A 13418-nucleotide genomic window follows, 5' to 3' on the forward strand; every position below is an offset into this window, starting at 1 on the left:
CCATGCGCATCGCCCCTCTGAGTGTGCACCTGTAAAACAGCGCCCTGCATCCCTCACGTGCTGTCCATATGCCTCGCTGCTGGGGTGCGAGGGATTCCTCCATGGGCGTGTGTGTAACCTTCAAAACACCAAACGGCAACAAAAGATCTTCCCTAAACACCCGCGAAGGGCACTAAAATGCAAGAGCTTTCACGGATCAGGAGTGCGCCTAAAGGTCACCGGGCTCTTAGTGCGTGCGCTGCAAATCACAGGCTTAATTGTAATACACGGGTGAAGACCGTATGTTGGATCACAGACAGCTGCACCCTAAGCTATCTAGAAAGGACCACGCAGATGAGGTGTGGACACGGGATGCAAGCTCCAACTCACAGTGGAGAAACACACTTCAACTTCACTCGCCGGACCAGCTCGACCTAAGGGAGAAGCACACACACCACTCACATGGTCTGCATGAGCCAGTCAGGAAGCACACATCACTCACATGGTCTACATGAACCAGTCAGGAAGCACACATCACTCACATGACATGGTCTGCATGATCCAGTCAGGAAGCACACATCACTCACATGACATGGTCTGCATGATCCAGTCAGGAAGCACACATCACTCACATGACATGGTCTGCATGATCCAGTCAGGAAGCACACATCACTCACATGACATGGTCTGCATAATCCAGTCAGGAAGCACACATCACTCACATGACATGGTCTGCATGAGCCAGTCAAGAAGCACACACATCGCTCACATGGTCTACATGATCCAGTCAGGAAGCACACATCACTCACATGACATGGTCTGCATGATCCAGTCAGGAAGCGCACATCACTCACATGACATGGTCTGCATGAGCCAGTCAAGAAGCACACACCACTCACATGGTCTGCATGATCCAGTCAAGAAGCACACATCACTCACATGACATTGTCTGCATGATCCAGTCAAGAAGCACACATCACTCACATGGTCTGCATGATCCAGTCAAGAAGCACACACCACTCACATGACATGGTCTGCATGATCCAGTCAAGAAGCACACATCACTCACATGGCATGGTCTGCATGGTCCAGTCAAGAAGCACACACCACTCACATGGTCTGCATGATCCAGTCAAGAAGCACACTACTCACATGACATGGTCTGCATGAGCCAGTCAAGAAGCACACACCACTCACATGGTCTGCATAATCCAGTCAAGAAGCACCCACCACTCACATGGTCTGCATGATCCAGTCAGGAAGCACACATCACTGACATGGTCTGCATGATCCAGTCAGGAAGCACACATCACTGACATGGTCTGCATGATCCAGTCAGGAAGCACATATCACTCACATGACATGGTCTGCATGATCCAGTCAGGAAGCACACATCACTCACATGACATGGTCTGCATGATCCAGTCAGGAAGCACACATCACTGACATGGTCTGCATGATCCAGTCAGGAAGCACACATCACTGACATGGTCTGCATGATCCAGTCAGGAAGCACACATCACTCACATGACATGGTCTGCATGATCCAGTCAGGAAGCACACATCACTCACATGACATGGTCTGCATGATCCAGTCAGGAAGCACACATCACTCACATGACATGGTCTGCATTATCCAGCCAGGAAGCACACATCACTCACATGACATGGTCTGCATGATCCAGTCAAGAAGCACACACCACTCACATGGTCTGCATGATCCAGTCAAGAAGCACACACATCACTCACATGGCCTGCATGATCCAGTCAGGAAGCACACATCACTCACATGACATGGTCTGCATGATCCAGTCAGGAAGCACACATCACTCACATGACATGGTCTGCACGAGCCAGTCAAGAGGCACACATCACTCACATGACATGGTCTGCATGATCCAGTCAAGAAGCACACATCACTCACATGACACGGTCTGCATGAGCCAGTCAAGAAGCACACACCACTCACATGGTCTGCATGATCCAGTCAAGAAGCACACACATCACTCACATGGTCTGCATGATCCAGTCAGGAAGCACACATCACTCACATGACATGGTCTGCATGATCCAGTCAGGAAGCACACATCACTCACATGACATGGTCTGCATTAGCCAGTCAAGAAGCACACACCACTCACATGGTCTGCATGATCCAGTCTAGAAGCACACATCACTCACATGACATGGTCTGCATGATCCAGTCAAGAAGCACACATCACTCACATGGTCTGCATGATCCAGTCAAGAAGCACACACATCACTCACATGGTCTGCATGATCCAGTCAGGAAGCATACATCACTCACATGACATGGTCTGCATGATCCAGTCAGGAAGCACACATCACTCACATGACATGGTCTGCATGAGCCAGTCAAGAAGCACACACTACTCACATGGTCTGCATGATCCAGTCAAGAAGCACACATCACTCACATGACATGGTCTGCATGATCCAGTCAAGAAGCACACATCACTCACATGGTCTGCATGATCCAGTCAAGACGCACACACCACTCACATGACATGATCTGCATGATCCAGTCAAGAAGCACACACCACTCACATGACATGGTCTGCATGATCCAGTCAAGAAGCACGCATCACTCACATGACATGGTCTGCATGAGCCAGTCAAGAAGCACACACCACTCACATGGTCTGCATGATCAAGTCAAGAAGCACCCACCACGCACATGGTCTGCATGATCCAGTCAGGAAGCACACATCACTGACACGGTCTGCATGATCCAGTCAGGAAGCACACATCACTCACATGACATGGTCTGCATGATCCAGTCAGGAAGCACACATCACTCACATGACATGGTCTGCATGATCCAGTCAGGAAGCACACATCACTCACATGACATGGTCTGCATGATCCAGTCAAGAAGCACACATCACTCACATGGTCTGCATGATCCAGTCAAGAAGCACACACATCCCTCACATGGTCTGCATGATCCAGTCAGGAAGCACACATCACTCACATGACATGGTCTGCATGATCCAGTCAGGAAGCACACATTACTCACATGACATGGTCTGCATGAGCCAGTCAAGAAGCACACATCGCTCACATGGTCTGCATGATCCAGTCAAGAAGCACACACCACTCACATGACATGGTCTGCATGATCCAGTCAAGAAGCACACACCACTCACATGGTCTGCATGATCTAGTCAAGAAGCACACACCACTCACATGGTCTGCATGACCCAGTCAAGAAGCACACATCACTCACATGACATGGTCTGCATGAGCCAGTCAAAAAGCACACACCACTCACATGGTCTGCATGATCCAGTCAAGAAGCAACACATCACTCACATGGTCTGCATGACCCAGTCAAGAAGCACACACCACTCACATGGTCTGCATGATCCAGTCAAGAAGCACACACCACTCACATGGTCTGCATGACCCAGTCAAGAAGCACACATCACTCACATGACATGGTCTGCATGATCCAGTCAAGAAGCACACATCACTCACATGGTCTGCATGATCCAGTCAAGAAGCACACACATCACTCACATGGTCTGCATGACCCTGTCAAGAAGCACACACCACTCACATGGTCTGCATGATCCAGTCAAGAAGCACACACCACTCACGTGACATGGTCTGCATGACCCAGTCAAGAAGCACACACCACTCACATGGTCTGCATGATCCAGTGGAGAAGCACACACCACTCACATGGTCTGCATGATCCAGTGGAGAAGCACACATCACTAACATGGTCCGCATGACCCAGTGGAGAAACACGCATCAAGTGCATGGTCTGCATGATCCAGTGGAGAAACACGCACCACTCGCATGGTCTGCATGACCCAGTGGAGAAACACGCACCACTCGCATAGTCTGCATGACCCAATGGAGAAACACGCACCACTCACATGGTCTGCATGATCCGGTGGAGAAACACACATCTTTCACATGGTCTGAATGACCCAGTCAAGAAGCACGCACCACTCGCATATTCTGCATGACCCTGTTGACAAACACGCACCACTCGCATGTTCTACATGACCCAGTGGACAAACATGCACCACTCGTATGGTCTCCATGACCCAGTGGAGAAACACGCACCACTCGCGTGGTCTGCATGACCCAGTGGAGAAACACGCACCACTCGCATGGTCTCCATGACCCAGTGGAGAAACACGCACCACTCGCATGGTCTCCATGACCCAGTGGAGAAACACGCACCACTCGGGTGGTCTGCATGACCCAGTGGACAAGCACGCACCACTCACGTGGTCTGCATAACCCAATGGAGAAACACGCATCACTCGCATGGTCTGCATAACCCAGAGGACAAACATGCATCACTCACATGGTCTGCATCACATGCCAGCAGGTGTGACCCTGAGGATGCTGTGGGCGTCAATGTCCTGTCACCTATTCCTGATGGAAAGGTGCACATCGGATATAACCCGACGTTACTAGTAGTAGTATTAGCTGCTGCAGTAGTGGTAAAAGCAGTAGTAGTGTTAGTAAGTAGTAGGTGTAAAGCTAGTACTAGTTCCGGCGGTGGCAGTAGAAGCAGTAGTAGTAACTATAGTTGCAGGTGTGACTATAGTAGCAGCAGCAGGTGTAGCTCTGGTAGTAGTATCATTGGTAGTAGTAACAACAGTCACTGGTTTAGTAGGTGAAGTTGCAGTAGTATTGGGAGTAGCACTAGCAGTGCAGTCATGATAGTACCAGAGGTGGTACTAGCGATATTAGTGCAAGGGACTGCACTTCTGGCAATAGTGGTAGTAGTAATGATAGCATTCGCGGTTGCACTGGTAATAGCATTAGTAGTAGCGGTCTGTAATGTTTGGATCTAAAGCACTGAAAGTTATAACTGAAATCATGACTCACATGTCCTTTCATTAATGGTGATTTGAAGTAGTGACCTAGTGACGTGCTCTCCTCCTGTTCTACAAAGAAGCCTTGTGACATTCATCCCCAGATGAGAATGTTGTTACAAACTCTCAAATTAAGCTGCCCGAAATCTCGGGATGTAGCGGGGTTCCCACAAAGACCATGCTCGTATAGTACAGCAAAGCACCGCCCGTTACTTAAGTGCTAAGTGTGTAATTATGGACACCCCCTCTGCCATCATTTGAGCACTTAGAAGCTGGCAAGTATCAGCATTAGGCGCTTGACTGGACCCTTGCATTCTGTGGCACACACCGATACATACTGCCTCCCCCGTGGTACTAAATGTGCCTGGCTTAGTCACGGCAGTCGTGCTGATTCAGCGCCTCTGCTAATCAAATCGCCTCGCTCTTACTGGAATAAAACGGATTATTTTATATAAAAAAAGGAGAAATGCAAACAAACCCTGCCCGACAGGATCAATAGATAATTCTACTATTGTTGCTGTCTTCTGCAAAGAAAGCACGACAATGGGTACTTGCCAACTGTCTAAAAAGTCAACAGAGACGAATCACAAGATTGTTCGCAGTTCTTTCCCAACGCCAGCCTGAGCACACAGCTCCAGAGAAAACCACTAACGCGTTCAAGATGACCGCTCTCCACCCCCGACCAGTCATCGTGCCTCATCCTGCACACACATTGTTTCTGCATCCAGTTCTTTCCTGTTTGGGAAAAACACAGATTTCCTCTCATCACAGGGGAGAACTCGCGAAACAAATAACACCAAAAAAGACCGAACAGCGGCGCAGAGACTGGCCGCTTTGCTGAACACAACACTGCAAAGTACGAGACCCAGGGGACGCACATTCCAGTAGGTAAACGAGGGGAAAATGCCTGCCCTCGGCGACTCGACAGCGGCTTCACTTTTTTGTCCCGGACTAGCCTCCGGGTAGGAAAAGAAACTCGTAAGGAACAAATGTGTACATTTTGCTGCAAACCCCTGCGCCTGGGGCCGGGCATCACTCGCTACGTACTTACAGTGCTGCGCTGCGGAGCTCCCGGAGGTCCCTGGATCACTGCAGTTCTCTTGGCTGCCCCGGGAGCCGACTGCATTCCTCACCGCTCCGCTGGGCACCAGCACCCCTGCCAGCCGCTCCGCGGCCCCACGCTTTCCATCCCCTGCGCTGCGGCCGCAGTCAATCCCAAAAAAACGAGGGGCTCGAGTGAATAGAGAGCCCCGGTGCTAAAGTCCGGGAAAGTTGTCGGGAGGACAGCGCGCGCGCCCGGGTCCCTGTAGCCTGCGAGCAAAGCCTGCTATCCTCTCTTCAGGGCTGCGTGCGTGTGTGCATCAGTCCGGCCCCGTGCGCGAGGCTCCTCCCCGGTCCGCCTCCTGTCAGCCTCGCTGGAAGCAGCTTGTCCTCTGGTTACAGTCTCGGCTTCCCTCCCATCACCCAGCTACCCAGAGCCAGGCAAGGTCCTCCACACTCACACGGCAGCCGCTAAACTCCTGGACTGCCCGGGGTACCTGTGCCGGACCCCATCATCCGCCAGCGGGACACAGCTCCTTTCAACACAACAGCTTCGCTCCTTCGCAAGGCTCTAGGCGCCATAGCCTGAAAATACGTCGCTTCATGAAAGCCATTTCTTCGGTCTTTTTACATTTCCCAAATTACTAAAAATAAAAATGTAAACTTCTCCGTTATATTCTTTAAACACTAATATGACTTTCGAGTTTCTAAATACCTATGTTTAACATTTAAGGTAAAAAAAAAATGAGAGAGAAATAGTTACCCATTTAGCGGCTGTAATGTACACATTGAAACCAGAAAACCTGGCATTAATCCCGGCTTCTCCACTTAATCAAACTCTGTGACCCTAGGCAAATGTTTTGTTCACTAGTCCCCCCTTTTCTCCATTGCCTCTCAATAAGCCTATAATGTGACTTATTAATGTTAAAATTGACGCATGTAAAAGAAATGTGCTCATTTTTTAATTTTGAAGAGAGTTCATCCAATTTTACATGATATTTGTTCAATGATTTGCATGACAAACAGTTCCATGGCTTGGCTCGTGCAGGAGCTGTTCCAGTGGTGGCAGACCCGTAGCTCCCTCTGCCTCGTCATTTGTTGGCTCCTGCTAACACAAAGTATTTGGTCTCCCTTTTCTTACTCCCTGCAATGGAGCTTTCTAGGTGCTTGAGGAATAGAAAGGAGCTAGGATCAACTACAATGTAACAATTACTGTAACAATTACAGTGTAACCCATTTGTCCACATAGTAAAACCCTGAGTTGTAAAATAGGATTAAGTATGGATTTATTACACATTCAAAATCAGACAGATACACAAAAGTCTCAGGAATATATTGAAACAATACAGGATTACTGCAGGCAGGCCAAAATAATGAATGGAGTTAAGCCTTACCAACATAAAACATACAAGAAATTTGATAATCGCAATGCAGAATATTAAAAAAGAGGATTTGATGATTGTTATACGGTTTATTTATTTTATTTTTATTTAAGAAGTTTTATATAGCGCTGGCCTGACCCAAAGGTATTGGAGCGCTTTACACCAGTTGAAGTACAGAAAATCACACAATACATTAATAGTATATGTCATGAACGGAGAGTTTCAATTCGTAGCGTTACCATGAGGCACTGAGGTCTTGGAAAGTCTTAGAGGAAAGTTACTATCATGAGCAGAGCTCCCATTTCGGGGAGGAGTGACGAGAATGGGGTCATGGGTGAGGCGGGGGTAGAAGTCTTGAGTACACAGATACAAAGCGGTGCCCGGTGTCTGCTTCAGCGTTCCGGCTGCTCCTATAGATTCATTATGGAACAGTCGAGGAACAAGACTTTGAGCTGATTTTTGAATTTCGCTAAAGATGGGATCGTTCTGATGTGATGGGGAATAGAGTTCCAGATTTTGGGCATGTTCCCGGTGAAGGACCGGGCCGCGTTTTTTTGTTTGCTTGTTTTCAGCGAGATGAGTAGAAGAGTGCTAACATTTCTGAGGTTCATGGTCTGACCGGCTTTTTTGAGTTTGGAAGCCAGATATTCTGGTTTGCCGGTGTGCAAGGCTTTGTGCATGAGGCAGGCTGTTCTGAAGCTCGCCGGCATTTCAACTGGGAACCAATTTGGTTTTCTGAGTGCAGGTGAAACGTGATCAAATTTCTTGATTCGAGTGACCGTTCTGGCTGCCGCATTGAGAGTTGTTTTGAGGGAAGCAAGATGTGTTTTTTCTATTCCTGAGAGTACTGCATTCCCATAGTCAGTTTTGACAACACCAATACTTGGGTGGCTTGTTTGAGATCATTGGGCGGGATGAAAGGTTTTATTTTGCTCAGTAGCTTCAAGTTAAGGAAGGCACTCTTAGCTGAGTTCTTAATGTGTTTGATTCTGTCCAATTTCGGGTCTAGCGTGATACCTAGTGATTTTACAGAGTCGGCCAGAGTGAGGTTCCAGTTGAGCGCATCAATAGCTTTTTGCCATTTCGCAATTTGGGGGTTCTCTGAGGAGTATTTCTGTTTTGTCTTGATTATGTTTGAGGTGGTTACTTGACAGCAGTGTTGGACTTCTCTCATTGTGTTCTTAAGTCTTTGAATTTCCTTGATAGAGGAGGTTTCCAAGTTGGTCTGAGTATCGTCCGCATACAGATGGAAGGGAATGTAGGCTTTATTGAGTAGGGTGGTGAGAGGTTCAGTGTAAATGTTGAAAAGTTGCGGGGAGAGCACTGAACCTTGGGGGACTCCCCTGCTGACCTGGTGTCGGTCGGACGTAAAGTTTTTGATTTTGATTCTTTGGGTGCTGTTGTATAGGAAGGAGGAGGACCAGTGGAGAACCACCTCATCAAGTCCGGCCCTTTCTTGAAGGACCTAAATGAGAAGTTTGTGATCTTATAAGTTTGCTGATTAACACACAAAAGATAACACACAAAAGATTTTTTGTAGACAGGTGCTGTTTAGGTTCAATAACTGGATAGAAGAGATTAACATCCTCGTAGACCCACAAGCGGGCTTTAGAACTAAGATGAGGCGAAACCATCTATGTGTCACCTTCATTGACTTGTAAGCTGCATTCGACCTGATATCAAGGGTAACCCTATGGGAAGTTCTGGATGGGTATGGAATTCCTATAGATCTATTTAGAATACTGAAGGCTCTCCATGCAAATACCTATGCAAAGGTGAGATGGAATACTACAGGAGCCTTGACGGACAGGATTGATATTAGTCAGGAGGTGAGATAAGGGTGTGTTCTTGCCCCCACACTCTTTAGCCTACATATCAACGGAGCTGTGAGAAAGTTGGCCAAATGCAGACATGATGCCCCTAAATTAGCACAAGTGCCGATCCCGATCTTGATGTCCGCGGATGACACCTTACTAATCTCGAGAACACCAATGGGACTGCAATCTGAATTGAAAGCCTTTGTCACTTTCTGTGAGAGAAGAGGCTAGAATTGAACCCAACCAGATCCAAATGTATGTCCATAAATCCCCATAGATTGTATAGAGGTAATGTGACAATAGAGGGGGTGCCCCTTGAGAAGGTCTCACCTTTTGAATACCTGTGTGTCAGTCTAACAGATAACCAAACATGGAGAGCCCAGTTAGAAAAAAGTAAAGCCACCCTACATTTGAAAGCCTCTGCAATAGGGAGGAAATATAAGGCTGCCTCAGGGGGTGCTGTGTCCCCTGTTATCATAGTATATAGAGCCCCAGCATTAACAGTGGCAGTTTATGGATCTGATATATGGGGCTATGTTAAATCAGGAACCTTGACCAAAATTGAGAATACGTATATCCGGGTTCTTTTTAAACTCCCCCCAAGCTCACCTATTACACCACTCAGATTAGATCTAGATTTAAACCAAATACACTTAATTATTCTGATTTCACCATTGTTGTACTTGATCAGACTTTGGTATACTCAAGAACTAGCAATATTTAGGGACTCTGTAAAGGATCTGCTAGCTCTTGACAAGGACGTGAGTACTCTTTGGTTGAAGGTAATAAGAGAAACATCAAATAGAATAGGAATGGGAGAACTGAGGACGTCACCAGAGCTGATCGCCAAAGGAGATACACAGAAAGCAAAGCATCTATACTGGGAGGAAGTCTTTAAGCAAACATGGAGAGTCCATCAGGAGAGTAGAATATCTGGCCAGTTATTTAACCATAAATATGTACCAAGGTTGGAGGCTTATATGGTTAGAATTCATCCCTTGCAGTCTAAATGCCTATATGTACAATATAGATGTGGCCTTCTTCCGCTGAGAGCTCATACCTTGAAATGGCCTAATATACCTCTCAATTCGAAATTTTTGTCCAAGTTGTCCACCGGAAGAGCACTTTTTGTTTTTCTGTCCCCTATATAAAATATAAAATAAAAATGGTTGATTGCTGTATGTAAACTCATGGGAGTGAGGCATTATTGAGAAGCTGCAAGGCTACTGAAAGGTGATCAAGGAGAACACATTGTTTTGCAGTATCTTGTTACCTTTACTGTGCTTGAAATCAAAGAAAGAAGGGCTTAGGTAATAAAAAAAATGTAAACATCGAATTTTTAGAAAAGCCCTATCTAGATTGCATGGTTGTTCTTTCACTGTTATAGGGTTATTATTGCTAAAATCATTGGATTTTTAATTATCTCTTAAATGTATAATTTTTAGGTTTCGCCTGGCGTTCACTGCGCAGCAGTGACGCGCAGGCGAAATCTTTTGATCTCCAGTATGGGGCTTTAACCCGCCTCTCTCTTCCTTTGGCTAGCTCCCTAAATGGAGGCTAGCCATTGGAAGAGATGGTTGTCAATCACTCTTTCCCCCGTCGCGACGCGATTCGTGGGCGTTTCTGGGTCTTTTTTTAAGTCCCGCCCCTTTTTTTCGTCAAGCAGAGTCTTGCGTGTACTACACCTCCATAAACTTTTCTTACTTTAAAAAAATCAAACAGAATGAGTTGCCTTTCACAAATTGCCGGGTCACAACGGACAGAAACTGTCGTAATTGCATCTGTTTCTGGTTAATTAGGGGCAGGAGAGGGAAGAGAGGCATCGCGTCTCCGCTGTCGCAGGGTTTGAAACCCCACTGAAAGAGACCCGAAGGTGTGTTCTTCGTTCTGATTCATTGTCACGGACCCGAGTGGTGCCATTTAAATGTGTAATGTTGTCAACAAGGGTCTTTTGTGTGTAGTTGAAGCCCGAATATGAATGGGGCGAGAAGCAGTTCATTGCTCATTACCTGACGGCTCGTTTCCAAGAGCCTGAGGGAGGCCCGGCTGACTCGCGGCCTGTCCCGGCCCCGCGAGGGACAAAGGCCTGGGGCTGGCTCCCTTCCCCTCCCCTCCCCTCCCCTCTGTGTGGCCGCCGGAGGTGCGAGGCACGGTGATAAGGAGAGCGCACGCCGGTGCCCTTCAGAGCGGGTGTTTACCTGCCAGGAACAGGAAGCCAGGCTGGGCCACTCCCATGCCCCGCAGAGCACTCCCCTGCAGGTGTGCGCGCACATACCTTCTTCAGGCATTTTGGCAGTTTTAGCACCCTGCATAAACGTGAAAAAACGCCTTGCGCCGTCCCGATGAGATATGAACAGGCTGCTGCTGAACGAGCTCTCGCAGTCTCGGCTCTACCGGAGGAGGCAGGACCGACCCGACAGCCAGGGACTCAACGGCATCTCGGAGGACCGGCTGAGGTGAGAGCGCTCCAGGTGACCCGGATGCCATTTTACTGGTCCTGGGATTCCATTTGTTGCAAGTGCATTCTGGGAGTTGTAGTTTCTTTTACTTCGGCCAAACCTGTGGAGGAAAGGAACATAACTCATATTTGTAAAATGAAAGGCAGAGACTGGAAAAAAAGGTATTGTGTCGTGCTAAGATGGTTCGAGCTGGTGACCTGAGCCATCTCGTGAACCACAAAGTAGCCCCACGGCAGATGTGAGTAGGGTGTCCACGTCTGTTTTTGTTGCCACTCAGGTGTCCGTAACTCTGCTTTTAAAATGGATAAGAGAAGCAGGCAGGTAAAGCCAGGGCTTGGATAAGGGTGGTCAGGTGGCTCCATGTCACAGGGTCACCACCATTCCCGCTCTGACGCACGTTTTATTTAAAGAAATTGTGTTTTGGGTACGTTAGTCCTGTCGTTAAGTTTTAGGAGTTGTAAGATGCTGTGACTGTTATATGGACACCCAGGGCTGAAAATGTTGAACTGCAGCCATCGTAAGCTAACCATGAATGGAAAATGCCCCCCTAGATTCGGGTTTCAAGCCGCTACGAGACCGCTTGAGATGGTTGAACTGCTCTCTTTTACGGTACTCGAGGCTGAGGGGGCGTTTGTGACTGTTCTTGGAGCTGTCGATGAGTGCACGTTAATTGTAGAGCTGAGGAACCGGAAACAGAAGGGCTTCACAGCCGGCATCAGCCGTAGGCAGGCACCGGCAGGCAGTGAGGGTAACTAACCTCCATCATGAACCCTGTGGAGGAAGAGTCCACCTTTCCTGTGCGCTCTTTTAACCCCCAACAGTGACTATTTTGCAGTGATTTTTGAGTCCCTCCGTTGATGCAGCTGTAATAATTGCAAATTGCTGCTATGTTATGCTTGGAGTGATGACAACTATTAACATACACACTTGTTGATCCCTGGCGCTGTTAATAGCTGTTATATGATCTACTCATCTTTCATACTTACCTAATCAGCTTTAGAAGGATGACAGGCTGCGTTTCTCCACCAGCATTCAAACCTGCTGTTTTTAAACAGAACTTCCCCACAGATGCATTAACCAGCTGAGCTGCCTTAAGCACTACCAGATATGTGGGACACATATTTTGCGAGTATGTTGGCTATTTTTGTGGGGCACTTGTAACTGCCACCTGGTTTCAGAGGGGTGTGCATGTGTGTCGATCTCTGCACGGCCTGTTAGATCTTGCTTTTCCTTTTTCCATTGAGGGAATTCTTGGCGATTGAAATGGCTTTAGGCAAAAGAATGCCGTTAAAGCACTTGTGACCTCTACAACAGCTCATCCAAGAAACACAGTGCTCTCTGAAAACTTTTCTGTCAGAGGCTTATTGGATCTTGTCAGTGCTCCTTAAATCAAGCAAAGACATGCACACGTCAACTTTGTAAGGTAGTACTTACTATCCGACACTCTTTCATCCTTCGTCTCCGAGTGGGCAGCCAGGAATCTGTTGCAAATCTGAGCGCTTTGCAGCCTCTTCAGGTATTCAAAGCGCTATACAAATTCTAGAGCACACTACTACTGTGCGTTAGCCTGTTTCTAGGCTTTTATATGGACTTTCTATATGTTGCTTGGGAAAAGGCGAGGTCTGCAGTGATCACGGCGGATTTTGTCTACTCCCCCACCCTTAAAAGTGACTCCTCCCCCCACCCTTAACGGTGACTCCTCCGGGTCCTGCATAGGGAAGAAGTGCAGCATTGATGCCTAAGAAGGGATCCCGTTTCAGTGTTGACAGTAAGAACAATGCAGTGAGGGGCGATTCCCACCCCCCAGGGGAGGCCAGTTTATTTCTAGCCAGCCTCAGTCTGTGCTTTACTCGGCCAAGGACTTTGAGTATTCTC

The 13418-nt window shown here is 47.7% G+C and overlaps 1 protein-coding gene across 1 annotated transcript in view; it reads right to left on the reverse strand.

The window, feature by feature from the left end:
- Positions 1 to 6177, reverse strand: part of RASSF8 (Ras association domain family member 8) — a 288517-nt gene extending 282340 nt beyond the window's left edge. Inside the window, exon 1 of the mRNA XM_086920270.1 lies at positions 5896 to 6177. The gene's annotated coding sequence lies outside the window, so the exon portion shown is untranslated. The remainder of the gene's footprint in view (positions 1 to 5895) is intronic.
- Between the last annotated feature and the right edge of the window lie 7241 nt (positions 6178 to 13418).

Source organism: Lissotriton vulgaris, chromosome 1_1, assembly GCF_964263255.1.
Source record: "Lissotriton vulgaris chromosome 1_1, aLisVul1.2, whole genome shotgun sequence".
Taxonomy (NCBI): Eukaryota; Metazoa; Chordata; class Amphibia; order Caudata; family Salamandridae; genus Lissotriton; species Lissotriton vulgaris.